The 13,037-nt window shown below is 35.5% G+C and overlaps 1 long non-coding RNA gene and 1 pseudogene across 1 annotated transcript; both read left to right on the forward strand.

Moving 5' to 3' along the window:
• Nucleotides 1-2,411: 2,411 nt before the first annotated feature.
• On the forward strand, nt 2,412-8,317 carry LOC133823432 (type II inositol polyphosphate 5-phosphatase 15-like; annotated as a pseudogene).
• Nucleotides 8,318-8,410: 93 nt separating this feature from the next.
• On the forward strand, nt 8,411-9,135 carry LOC133823433 (uncharacterized). Its single transcript, XR_009888335.1, has 2 exons — nt 8,411-8,492; nt 8,827-9,135. It is a non-coding gene; the product is annotated as an uncharacterized LOC133823433 (long non-coding RNA).
• Nucleotides 9,136-13,037: the final 3,902 nt, after the last annotated feature.

The following is a 13,037-nucleotide window of genomic DNA, read 5'->3' on the forward strand; positions in this document are numbered from 1 at the left end:
TAGTAGAGGCAATGAATGACCACGTTGGTACAATGTCCAATCCACTATCACATACCTCAAAGCTTGATATAGTATTTTTATTGCATCCTTTCTATCCTAAGGTAGCCTTCTTGTTGTGAGGTATTCCATTATGGGAGTCATCCAGGTCGATCTTGTGTCAGTCATCTCGACCACTACAATTTCTTCTGTCACACTTGGATTTTCCAAGAACACCACTAGCACTACATTCAAGGTCTCAACTTCTCAGGTGGTGGCAAGCCTGGCCAAAGCGTCAACATTAGAATTCTACTCGCGAGGTATCTGTTCAACAGTATTGTACTCAAATTCAGATAGATCTCCCTTCACCTTAGCTAGGTAGGCTTCCATCTTGGTACCTCAAGCTTGATATTCTCCCAACACCTGATTAACCACGAGCTGACAATCGCTATAGCATTGGATGGCCTTCGCTTTGAGCTCCCTTGCCACTCTCAGTCCAGCTAGTAAGGCTTCATATTCGGCTTCGTTGTTAGATGCTTCAAATCCGAATCTCAGAGTTGTATGGAATCGATGCCCTTCTGGGGAGATTAGTTGGATCCTTGCTCCCGATCTATTCTCGTTTGATGATCCATCTACGAATATCCTCCACAACTCCTGCACCAGTTCCTTCAAAAGCTCCTCTTGAAATCCAGTGCATTCAGCCACAAAAATCAGCAAGGGCATGACTTTTGATTGAGGTCTGTGGCATATACAATATCTCGAATTGGCTGAGTTCGATTGCCCATTTTAAAAGACGTCCTGACGTTTTAGGTTTTTGCAACACCTGCTTTAAAGGTTGGTCAGTCATGACGTTAATTGAATGGGACTGGAAATATGGCCAGAGCTTCCTGGAAGCCAATATCAGACAGAATGCCATCTTTTCTATCAGTGGATACCATGATTCAGCTCCGAGAAATCTCTTGCTTATATAATACACTGGTTTTTGAGCACTGTCTTCTTCTCGAACTAACACGACACTGACTGCATTTTCTGTCATGGCCAAATAAAGGAATAGAGGTTCTCCAGACATAGGCTTAGACAATACTGGGGGCTCGGCCAAGTGTGTTTTTAGGTCGAGGAATGCCTGGTCGCATTTCTCAGTCCATTCAAATTTTTTGTTTCCTTTGAGCAAGTTGTAGAACGGCAGGCACTTGTCAGTGGATTTTGAAATAAAACGATTCAAAGTTGTCACCTTTCCAGTCAGGCTTTGAAATTCTTTATGCGACCTAGGCGAGGGCATTTCTAACAATGGCCTAATTTTATCAGGATTCGCTTCTATCCCCCTCGTGTTGACTGTGAATCCCAGAAATTTTCCTGATGCTACCCCGAAAGTACACTTCTGGGGGTTCAACCTCATGTCATACTTCCTTAAAATTTCAAAACATTCTTGTAGATCGGATACATGGTTATCGGTAGTCCTGGATTTGACAAGCATATCATCGACATACATTTCCATATATCTCCTGATCTGATTAGTGAACATTTTGTTAACTAACCGCTGATATGTAGCTCCGACATTCTTCAGCCCGAAGGGCATGACTTTATAACAATATACGTTCGTTGGGGTCATGAAGCTAGTATGTTCCTGGTCTGCAGGACTCATCACGATCTGGTTATACCCAAAATACGCATCCATGAAGGACATGAGCTAGTGACCTATTGTGGCATCTATCAACTGATTGATCCTTAGTAATGGAAAGCAATCCTTTGGGCAAGCTTTGTTCAAGTCGGAGAAATCAATGTAGGCCCTCCATTTTCCATTTGGCTTTGGGACCAGCATGGGGTTGGCAACCCAGATCGTGTATTTTGCTTCACGAATGAACCTACATTTTCATAGTTGAGCTGCTTCTTCCTCAAGTGCTTCAGCTCGGACTATTCCCAAACGTCTTTGTTTTTGGGATTTAGCAAGCATGCTCTTGTCCAAATTTAAAATGTGCATGATCACACTCGGGCTTATTCCCACCATGTCTTCATGCGACGAGGCGAAAATGTCCAGATCCTCTTGTAAAATATTGATAAACTCCTTCCTTTTATCATCAAGATTTTTTCCAATCTTAATGACTCTTGAAGCTTTTTCGGGATCAATTCTTACTTCCTCGAGCTCCTTGATAGCTTGGAGTTCTGACCTATCTTTGTCCATTCGTGGGTCAGTGTCTTCACATGGAGCGACGTCACTATCTTCTGCTTACACTACAACAATTTTGCTTATATATTACGTCAAAATATTACATAAATTTAGAAGTGCTATAAATATATACTAATAAAAACAAACAAGCTGAAATTTTACCCTAAAGGCGGCAAGTGAAAATACTTACCGCCAAATGAAAATGAAAAATATCATTTGGGTTTCCTCTCTCTCTCTCATTCGGATTCAGCTCACCCTAATCACGGCTCATCCTCTCTCTCTCGCCTTCATTTTATCAGTTCCCTCTCCATTCTCCATTGCGCTCTCTCTCACCGAGTCTATCGACTCTCTCCATCACGCCATGACCACGCCTAGCTAAAGCTCTCTCTCTAACAGAGTCTATCGACTCTCTCTTCCTCAAGCCCCGATACTCTAAAGTCCGACTGAACAACACCATGTTTAGTCTCTCTTCACTCTTTCCCGTTGAGCTGTTGGAGCACACACGAGCACGGAGCAGCTAAACCAAGACCCAGGTAACCCAATATAATATGTATTGATCCCATATATTTAATTGAGAACTTTTCCTTTCATGTTGATTGAAAAAAAAAATTGACATTAGCTTCAGATATATGAAAATTTTACTTAAGAATTCATCAGTAGATTGAACCAATTTCAAGGATGCTGCTGCTTCTGGAACTCGAACCAATTTCAAGGAAAGCTTGTCGTGGCAGGCTCATAGAGGCCTCGTTCTCTCTCTCGTTATCACAGCATATGGTACCTCAACTGGATCCGCAGTGTTATGATTTAACTTTATCATTTACATTTTTTATTGCCCAAATTTCATTTCTTTGGCTTAAAGAAAATTTTGTCTTGACTTTTGCTGTTCCAGGGGAGACCTGTGGTCGGGTTCAGAGGCTGGTGTTATTAAGATAGGGCCTTGGGAAGCTATTGAAAGATCTTTATCTTTAACTGTTGAAGAAAGGCCCATGGCTGCACTACTTGTAGAGAGGTCCTTCATTGACCCAAGGGGCCAACTCGCTGCAAATGGTTTCATCAATGTCTTTAATTCCGATGTCAAGTACCTCTTATCTGATGATTCCAGAGCCAAAGTGTGGACTGCTGGTTATTTATCCTTTGCATTATGGTACGCCTACATTCCCGCTTCCCACTATTTGCTCTCTACACGTCTAAAAATAGTTTTGGTGGAATTTTTTTTTTTTTGAACTCTTACAATATGAATATAAGATGACATTTTCAAATAATTGTTTGTGAAGTTCTTGACCAATCATAACTTATATTATGGGCACAATATGTTCCTGATGATTTTTTAATGAACATGATTGAAGCCAATATCTTAGACACTGAATTTAATCATAAGTTGTACTTTTATATATGTGGGTATGTAAAATTGTAAATGCTATTTGTTTATCTGCTAACTTTGATACTTTAATGCTTCCATTAAGCGCTCTTGCCCATGCAATATAATATGTAAATCTAAGAATAATTTGATTGCTGAATGCTGGGAAAAGAATAAAATTTAATTATGCAATGAAAATGAGAGGTGAATGTTCAACTAATCACGAGCCTTTTTTCTTAGAATTAATTAAAGGAATTAATACATGGAATTATAACATGATTTATGATTATTTATTTATTTTTTTTTTTTTTTAGCGCATTAAATATTTGTTTCTTTTTATAATGACTTTTCTTGTTTCCTGACTGTAGGTAGGTCTTGAGGGGAGTTCTGTTGGGCAGTGGTGGCTGGATATGATTAACAAAACATTGGATGAAGGATCAACATTTGAACTAGTTGGTTCTAGGCAGTTAGTAGGCTTGCTTATTGCTGCATGGTTGGTATTTTCTATCAAAAACTCTTTTGTGAATTGTTATTGTTATTATTTTTTCAATGTCTCAGATGTAGAGACTTAATTTTGCGTCACCATTTTTTAAGTGCCGTGTCTGATTAACTCCTTAATAACTTCAAGTATTTAACCTATTACTAACTGTATCTCAAGTGAACTCAGTTGTTTCTTACTTTCTTAAAATCAAGTGGGTAATTTTTAGTTTGTTTGTCTCGAACTAGATTTTCTCAGGAATAAGGATAGAAACCTTATATTTATGATTTTTTTGTTCTTCTCTTCCATGCTTTTGCATTCTGCCTACTTAATCTTTTTATGGTCTCTTTGTCAGTTAAGATTTTTCATTAATGATTGTTGAATGTCATCCTTTAGGGTGAGAACTGATATTAGAGCTTATGTTGGAGATGTTGATGCAGCAGTAGTTCTGTGTGGCTTTGGGCGTGCCATTGGTAATAAGGTAGGCTCTTTATGTTAATTTGAATGACATGATTGTGATGCATACATTGTTGTTACTTTTATTCATTCAAAGACTTGATGGTTTCCAAACGGTTTCTTTATGGTTTCCGTTTGGCTTATAGATCTATATATGTTCATGCCTGCTGATGCATATACTCAACATAAGTAAATATGTGATCTGCCTTTTGTCTAAATAGAAATTGATGACTTTTTTTTAGGGAGCTGTTGGTTTGAGGATGAGAGTGTATGATCGAATAATGTGCTTTGTTAACTGTCACTTCGCTGCACATCTAGAAGCGGTTAATCGTCGCAATGCAAACTTTGATCTTGTATACTAGACAATGTCCTTCAGTCGACCAACTAATCTCTTCAATGCCGCTTCCGGTACAATACTGTACCTATTCTTTTTTAGTTCGCTTGTCTTCTCAATGTATTTATTTTGGCTTGTTTATAGATCTGGATTGCCATTGGTCCTTTCTGTTGCAGCTAGTGCTTCATGTGCTGCTCAGGTGCTTCGAAATACAACTGTATGTACATGTCATCACTGTAGCATGCTAAATTGGTCTGAGTTATTTTTTTTTTCAAAGTTAAATAGTTTCAGTTCATTTTATGAAGCATTGTTGTCTTCACAGACTGGTGTTTCCTACTCTGCTGAAGGGATGCCTGAATTATCTGAGGCAGACATGGTCATATATCTTGGTGATCTTAATTATCGATTAGATGGTATATCTTGTGATGAAGCTAGAGATTTTGTGTCACAAAGATGTTTCGATTGGCTTAGAGAAAAGGATCAACTTAGAGCAGAAATGGAAGCTGGAAATGTCTTTCAAGGAATGTGTGAGGCAGATATTAGGTTTCCTCCCACATACAAGTTTGAAAGACACCAAGTTGGTTTAGCAGGTAACTTTTTCTGTGCAAGTAGTATTGTTCAGTTTATGCCAATTGAACTGTTCGAGAGACGGGTGGTTGGGGTAGTTTGTATCTCTTCTAATCAGGTGTTTAGCAGGTAAAAAAAATCTTGTAGGTGGGCTTTCGTTCCTGCTATAGAGCTTTTCATTGATGCTGATAAAAAGCTTCCGGAAATAATTGACTTGTTTGTAAATTATCTTTTTGTAGGGTATGATTCAGGTGAAAAGAAGCGAATTCCAGCTTGGTGTGATAGAATCATATACCGTGATAGCCGTTCAACCACTGCATCAGAATGCAGTTTGAACTGTCCTGTAGTTTCCTCAATATTGCAGTAAGTGATTCTAATATGTAACATATATTTTTTTTTCCCAATTGCAATAAAGTATAAAAACAAATGGAATGTATCTCATAATTTTTTATCTGGTCTAAAGGCCATCCAGGTGGCCTTTAGAACCCCCTTAAATTCTTCCAGTGCGATACTAGATAAATTTCTACGGGTTTACAGGGATGCATTTCTTTATTCTGTATTTAATAGGGTTGTGATTGTCAAGGCCATATTTGGATGCATGTACTTATCAAAAGAAGCTCATCAGTTTTGTTTCTGGCTAAGTCTCTAGCTCTTTAGTTCATATTAATCTGCTCAAAATTTGATGTTCAAAACTTCAAATCACACATATGAAGGGAGGGAACAGAGTTGAGAAAAAATGCTCAATAATTTTATTAAAATTTCTTGTGTACTGGACTAACACCTGTGACAACTTATACTGATATCTTTTCTACTCCTGTCTAGGATACACTGACACCATGGTTTTATACTTAAATACCTGCCATCTTCTGTTTGATAGGTATGAGGGTTGCATGGATGTGACAGACAGTGATCATAAGCCTGTCCGCTGCATCTTTGCTGTTGATATTGCACGAGTTGATGAATCAGTTAGGAGACAGGAGCTTGGAGAGATTCTTGGAACAAATAAGAAAGTCAAAGCTATACTTGAAAAACTGTGCAAGATTCCCGAAACGATCATCAGCACAAACAACATAATTCTTCAAAACAAGGACACATCGATCTTGCGTATTACTAATAAATGTGGGGAAAGAGATGCATTATTTTAAATCCTTTGTGAAGGACAAACTATCATTAATGAGGATGGGCTTGCATCAGATCATTGTCCTAGAGGCTCCTTTGGCTTTCCTCGTTGGCTTGAGGTAACTTGTTTTGCTTTTAAAAAAGAACAATAGTTATACTTTTGCAGGTTCTTATTTTGTTTGGTTGAGAGGATTACAAAATTATACTGTGTTTTTATTACTTGGCTCGTTTTATTTTTCAGTTATATATATATTAGTGATATAATGTTCAAATTTTAAATTTGTTGCAAAGCTACACCACTAGTGCTAAGAAATATCAGTAAAAGAATTTAGAAAGACATTTCTAATCCTGATAAATTTGTAATTTAAGAAACATATAGAGAGGAAGTGATCTATTAAATGCATTTTCCCTCTTGTTCAAGGATTGTTTCTCTGTATAATTCATTTGAACAAAAAGAACACTTAATCTTACTTTACTGTGTGCCCGTGCAGCTGGCCTGGTGGTTATTTCTTACCTCTAAATCAGACCCGACCTTCCTGTTTTACACTTCTACAACAGATTGCTTTGTGGACACACTCTTTAGCTCTTTTGCTAGTATTTAACGTCTATCTTTTTTCTTTTTACCAGTATGAAGTGAACGGAAAAGTGGCTGATTCAATGCTTGTTAATACCATATTGATGCTGGTGTATGTTACTAAGTTTTTTTGGTGGGAAGCTGGATACTGGAGCACAATGGATATTGCACATGATCGAGGTTCTACATCCTTTTATTTTAACTTTCCATATATACTTCTATATATGGGTGCCTTCTATATATACTTCTCCTGGCATGTACCTGGTCAATCATCCCGTACACCTTGGAACTCAGGTATAAAGTTTTCTATTCTAAGTTTATTTGGTCAATAAAATGTAATATTACTGCTTTCGTTCAGGAACAGTTCCAAAATGTTTTTCAACCTTTTCAAAATGTGAACACTTTTCTGCATTACTAGAGAGTAGGAAACTATAGCAATGGCTATGTAGATACCTTGGTGGGATTCAAACTTTAGACCTTATGGAAGCAAACCACATGTCTTCCCATTTGAGCTAACTCCACTTGGTATACACCAGTAATATTATTATTAGCTTGTAAAAGCTGTATATTGGCAATTTGATTCTAGATTTGAGTTAGAAGCTGCAAATCTATTCTACCAGCCAAATGCAAAAGTTGAATGCTTGTAACTTTGTTTGTAAGCTGCCAAGCCCATGAGATGAGCGTAGACTTGATTTTTTTTGCAACCAACCATACTTTCTTTTCTGTCCTATTTCCCCATTGTCCCTGTTAAATTAATTCTTAATTTTAGTTGTCTACTTTGCTTTGTCACAGTTGGCACTCTACATCCTAGTAGCAGGCATTCTTTGCATATACATCAACTACGACTGTGATAGGCAAAGGCAAGAGTTTCGCAGAACAAATGGCAAAGCTCCATCAAAGGTATATGGTTCTCTGAAACTCGTTATTTGGTTCTCATTATACATACAATTTTCTGTATATCTGCTGCTAAATCCTGCATAATTCTTCCCTTTCTATTTCACAGATAACTGCCACTTACACTACCACAACTGGGGAAACAAAAAGCAGCATTCTTTTAACTTCGGGATGGTACATTTTCAGGCTCTGCCATGTAAATATGAACTAGCTGGATTTTTTTTCTTCTTGGTTATGAATGCGGGGGGTTCATAACCAAGAAGAAATATTAGCTGATCCAAGTAAGTAATTTTAGCTGATCCATGTAAATATAACTGCCACTTGTGCAATATTAGCTTTCATTCATAACCACTATGTCCCAGAAATATTAGCTGCATTTTTCTGGACTGTTCCAGCTCTTTTTAACCACGCAAGTAATTTTCCTTCTGGGGTTTAGATTTGTTTATGTTGTTAGAAGTTGTGTTTGAATTGAATCACTTTTGTCCTGCAGGCTTTACCCTACTTTTATGTGGTGTTTCTTACAATCCTTCTCCTCGACAGGGCGAAAAGGGATGATGATCGGTGCTGATCCAAGTAAGCAAACACAATCTCATCATTTGTTTATGAAAAATTATATGTCCCTTAAAAAATTGCAAAGGTAAACCTTCCAAATTTAGTTTTTCAAATAGATCCCGAAGTTGAGGTAATTCATTAGTTAAAACTTACCTTACGAGTGCTACTAGTTTATTTGCTTGTATGGGAGAGACAAACTCTGATCATGTTAGTGGTTTCTGGTCCAACAGGTATAGACAATTTACAAACCGATGCCAGTGTAGAGAAAAATAAATAAGTAGAAGAAATGAATAATGGTTTGCGCGTTTTCATACAGATAAAGGCATAAAATCTTGACATGTGATTGTTATTGTAGGTATGGAAAATACTGGAAATCGTACTGCGAGAAAGTTCGGTACAGGGTCATCCCCGGAATTTACTGAGAAAATGTTGCACAAGTGTTTGTTCTATGTTGAGAATGGCATGTATATTCAGCCTTTCCAAATTAAATGATGGCAGGCTGGTATCATGTTGTTGTTATTGTTGTTTTTGTAATGGTCAACTTTATGGATGTTGTATTTCTCTTATCTTCAATGACCAAAAACTTTTCTTGTTTAGGAAAATTACTATAAAGTTTTGTTTCTATTTTTCATTTTTGAAGTAAAAATTGTTCAAGATTATAAAACTTTATTATGTTATGCTTTCAAACTTAAGTTAGAACTAATATCTCATGAAGTAGACACATTTATAGTTTGAATTAGTTATTGTTTAATGTAATACTTATGGTTTATCAATCTCTTGAGAATTACATTTTATGATTAATTTTGAATTTTTTTTATCAAAATATAATAATGAAAATCTTTTAATTAAAAAAAAACCATATAAGTATACTTATCAAAATAAAATTTAAAATTTTATTACTATATGTTATGATTTAAAAGCATATTATAAGCGTAAAAAATCGTTATGGTTTATATAATATAACAAACTAAAAATGTTATCAAAATAATCAAATGTAACAGTTGAAAAGTGTTATGAAAAAATACAAGATTAAACTTCAAATTTATAATCAAAAACTCTATCTAAATGTTATTATTTGAATATTATAGCACCTAAAAATGTGTTATTGAATAGTTTAAGATAACACCGAACATAACATTCAAAAAATGTTATAGAAAAGACTGGACTTTTAATAACATGGGCTACGTTAGCATTTTCAGAAGTGCTATCAATAGTCCCAGATAGCACTTTTTAAGTGTTATGAATACTATTTTTTTCTTGTAGTGTTATTGGAGTCCTTCCTTCCCATAAGTACCTTCTACTCCCTGGGACTCCTCACCTCCATCACTTATGACCATAGTTTGCTGCCCGGGTTGTGTTTTTCCTTCATAGAAATGCTATAGCATTCTCTGGCAGCGAGCTGATCACCTCTGACGGTGCATATTCCCACAGCTGAGGGGAATTTTATTGCTAGGTTGCGGATAGAAGTTATGGCTTCAAATGCCATTAGTGCAAGTCAGCCTAAAATTGCATTGTATCCAGCTAGACAGTCGATTACAACGAACTCAAGTAACATGGAGACAGTTCGCGAGCCTTCTCCCAATGTTACCACTAATTCGATCGTTCCGATGGCTACTAATCTTTTGCAAGGAAATCCATACAGAGTCATTGAGGTCGCCTTCAGTTCTGTGATAGACAACCCCATTTTTTCCAAGGTGGACCTAAAAAGTAGATTCACAGAACTCCCGTTATCTACCAGTGTCCTCTGTACCCTCCAGGTGGCAAGCTAAACGATTATGACCAAGGGATCGTTATGTCGGAATTAAACGTGGCTAGCATCCTCTTTTGTAAAAATGATTGGTTGTTTTTCCAATCATTTTTGTTTCGATAACCGCTATTTTGGGATGGATTCCACTCCGTTGTGAGATTTCAGTTCGTTAATATACCTCTTCTGTGCCCATCTTCCCGTGCCTGCCAGATAGGGTCCTCCCGAAATGGTGGTTATATCTCCTCCTACTATCAGAGGAGGATCGTCCTAATCTAGTTCAGCTCCGGTTTGATTTACTGGAGCTTCGGGAGCTGATGGAGGATTTGGTCCAGCGGGCTGATTATGGGCCACTCGCACTACAAGAAAAACTGCATTCCATAGCGTTTTTATAACGCTATCTTTAACAAACGATAGCGTTATTACAAACGCTATATTATCCCATGTTATTAAAAGTCTGGACCTTTTCATAGCGTTTTTAAATTGTGATGTGAAAATGCTATTGAAAGATATATAATAGCGTTTTAAAAATATAATTAGATGTCAGTCATAGCGTTTTATGTATGTAGTCATTGATTATGTTAAATTGAAAATACTTACTTTTAATAGCATTTTTCAAACGTTATGCAGAAATGATGTTGAAAGATATACAATAGCGTTTTTAAAATGTAATTAGTTATCAACCATAGTGTTTTATGTTTGTAGTAATATTTACTTTTAATAGCGTTTTTCAAAAGTTATGTAAAGATATACAATAACGTTTTGAAAATGCAATTAATTATAAGTCGTGGCGTTTTATGTTTGTAGTCGTACTTACTGTGAATAGCGTTTTTAAATTGTTATGTAAAGATATACAATAGCGTTTTAAGAATGTAATTAGTTATCAGTCGTAGCGTTTTATGTTTGTAATTATCCTTACTTTTAATAGCATTTTTCAAACATTATGTAAAGATATGTAATAGCGTTTTGAAAATGTAATTAGTAATCAGACATAGCGTTTTTTTTTTTGTAATCATCCTTACTTTTAATAGCGTTTCTTTATTGTTATCATTAATCATTTTCCTAACATTTATTAATTGTCATATGAACAATTTCATGGCATAACAAAAACTTTTATATTTTTTTATCTTTTAACATATGAATAATTGCAACAAATGATAAACATATAACACATTAAAAATTATACCTTAACATAAATTCAAATATTCTTAATATGTTCGCTACATAAAGCTAAAATATCAATATCCCAAAAGTACGAGTATATTGCAAGACAAAATACATAAGCAAAAGTTTTAAAACAAACTGATTCATAATTTGTTGATCATGGGCGTCCCTCCAAAATATTACACTTCATTCATTAGTTGTGCACCTGTAAGAGTGAAAAATATATAAAATTAAGAAAACAAATGTAGCCAAAATAGTTGAAAACACATGTTCAGTCATTAGTTAATTTTATGCAAAGATACATACCAAAGATATCTACCAAGAAACAATTGAATTTCATCCATTATGTTCATTTCCTATATATTTTGATGAAATAATTAGTTACTACAGCTGATTTGTTGTACTATTTATAAATCATTTTTAAGTTGCATGAAATTTTACCTCATTGTAACTTTATTAAAAGGCCAAGCAACAGTGCAACCAACCACTTCTTCAATTGTACTCATATGTGATGTTGGTCTCCATAAATATGCAGTAGGTTTCTTAGCAACATCAACCCAAACTCTCATTGCATTAGGCCCAAGACGAAGATGATGCACCTCACATAAAGGATCACTAGAAGACCATCGACCTTCTGCAACAATTTCTCCACTTCCATTCCAATCAAGTAAATTGCAAGCATTGTTTTCAGGAGTGAACTTCAGATTATTAACACTCTGTTACATGATAAAATATATATATTTATTTATAGATAATATTGATACTTAAAAAATTAAAAGTGAAATGATAGGTAGTAATTAAAATTGTAGTTACCATAGGAGAAGGCATGTGTGACTCCGCTTCACTTGGTTGAGTAAACCCCTACAAGTTTGAGAATAATTTAGTCATTTATAATTTTCAATGAATAGAGTAAAATAAACAGAAGTCAATTAATTTAATTTACCTGAATGTTTACACTTTTTGCAATATTATTAATAAGATTCTTCATCTCAGACATTTTATTCTTCATCTCACATTGATTTGATTCCAATTGTGAAATATGGTCATCTCTTGCTCTTAGAATAGCTAACTTTGTATTAGTTACTCCCCTCCCATTAGCTAATGATCTACCATTCTTGTCAGGACCAAATATAATAGTGAGAGCATCTTGTACAGTATTCTGTGTTGTGCATGAATCTGGTTTTTCATTTGCAAGAACTTGTAGCTTCTCCTATAAATCATTTCAAGTTGACTGTTAAATAAGTCTATGTGCATACAAATACATATGTTTCTACAAACAAAGGGTAAATTACTTACAATAACTTCAGCAGCTTGTGCATTCACAGGTTCACCATTCTTCTTTGTGTGTGTCTTTAAGAAAGTTTGAACTCTTGTTACAGGTTTTGAGCTTTCCCTACTCTGTATCCAAGTACATTTTTCAGAAAGAGAACATATATTTTCTTATGTTTAGCTACCAAAAATATTTATTAAATTTTTACCATGTCATCCATTGTTCGAGCATATCCTCTCCTGCTGCATGTATGTGGGAGTTGTTTCTTCCTCATCTCTTTAAACTTATTGCTAATCGCCTAAAATAAATAAGAAATGAACCAGCGATTGAACATACAGAATACCAAACACTCCAGCGGTAAAACAAAAATACTAAACCAGTATTCTAG

The sequence above is a fragment of the Humulus lupulus genome, chromosome 3, assembly GCF_963169125.1.
Source record: "Humulus lupulus chromosome 3, drHumLupu1.1, whole genome shotgun sequence".
NCBI lineage: Eukaryota > Viridiplantae > Streptophyta > Magnoliopsida > Rosales > Cannabaceae > Humulus > Humulus lupulus.